The following is a 1,443-nucleotide window of genomic DNA, read 5'->3' as shown; positions in this document are numbered from 1 at the left end:
CAGAAGGGGGAGGGGCTTCCAGCAGGGGGGAGTGGCCTCGTCCTGACTCAAGGGGAGGGGCCATAGGAAAACTCACCGCCCCCCAAATCCGCACCACCATACCCTCTTGCAAAACGAGGGAGTTGCCGCGACAACGAGGAGCTATTACTGTACACCCAAGACAACAAAAACAAAACTGAACTCTTGCCTGTGAAAATCTTTTAGATGAATTAATGTGAAACCAGAAGATATGAAAAAAAACAAAAACATTTTCAATCAGGACATAACCTGCGTTTTATGCAAAAAAGAGAAAAAGCTGTGACAAACAAACAAAGGAATGGTGGTCTCTCTTCACACAAATACAAATATCTATCGTTTCCAATTTATGCTGTGAAAAATGAGCTTTAAGACATGTTCAATTTTCATGCATTGATTTTTTTTTCTGAATGCTATGGCACTCTCACATGCTTTATTGTGTTATTGTTGTCAATAATAACAATATTGTCATCATTATTACTCTGTTGATGTCACCATCCCAGTTAGTACCATGGTTATTCTGGCTTTTGTTTTTGAGACTTAAGAGCAGTTTTTTTATTTTTACTGATTGACCTTGAATGCGCTTTCACACTATCAACTCGGGTGTGAGGGTGAGACTGAATGTATGTGAGAGTTCTCTGTGTTGGGCTACAAGGGAAACAGAGAGGGTGAGGCGGATGTAATTTGCTCAGGTGTTGTACTGTAAGTTTGACTGATGTATGGCCATGGGACAGATAGGGCCGTTCCAAATGCTCTAAGATGAACTCCCCTACCATGTCCTGCAACCTTCTGCAGTGACGGGACAGGATCGATACAAGCAATATCACAGAGAGCAGTCCAGTAAGTCTCCAAATAATAGTAATAACAATAACCGACAACACATTTCTGTTGTCGGTCCGTAGAAAAGACTGACGAAGAAAGTTGTCAAAGTGGGTAAAAGTGCGTCTTGAGGAAACTTGTTTTGAAAGAGCTTCATTGTGTTCTTAAGCTTTGCAAGGATTATTAGGTATTCTTCTCTGTAATGAGGAAAGAGGCGCCCTAACCTGTCAAAAATAGCAATGGAACAGTATTCTCTCAAAACGCTGAAAGGAAAATAATGACCAGCATTAGCACTATGAGCCATGGCCAAGAAAAGGTCACTTCACATTTGCACCTCAAAAAACAGCCCCCTTCTCTGCTGTTAGCTAGGCGATGACAAACAAATAGAAGAACTGTCAGAATATAACTATATAACAGTATTCATGCTTTTGAACTATATGAACAAATCATGAAATAATCCTCGATTAAGGACTTATGGCGTTATTTTTAAGCAAGAGAAAGGCCAGCGGGTTTGTTGTGGTCGGCCTGGCAGTGAAGACGTGTCGACGGGTTTTCAAGCGCTTCCTCTCTTTCTGTTACTTTCATTGTGAAAGCATTAGAGATTTCACA

The sequence above is a fragment of the Centroberyx gerrardi genome, chromosome 13 (assembly GCF_048128805.1).
Source record: "Centroberyx gerrardi isolate f3 chromosome 13, fCenGer3.hap1.cur.20231027, whole genome shotgun sequence".
Taxonomy (NCBI): domain Eukaryota; kingdom Metazoa; phylum Chordata; class Actinopteri; order Beryciformes; family Berycidae; genus Centroberyx; species Centroberyx gerrardi.
The sequence above is the reverse complement of the archived record's forward strand: the minus strand, read 5'-3'. Positions refer to the sequence as shown.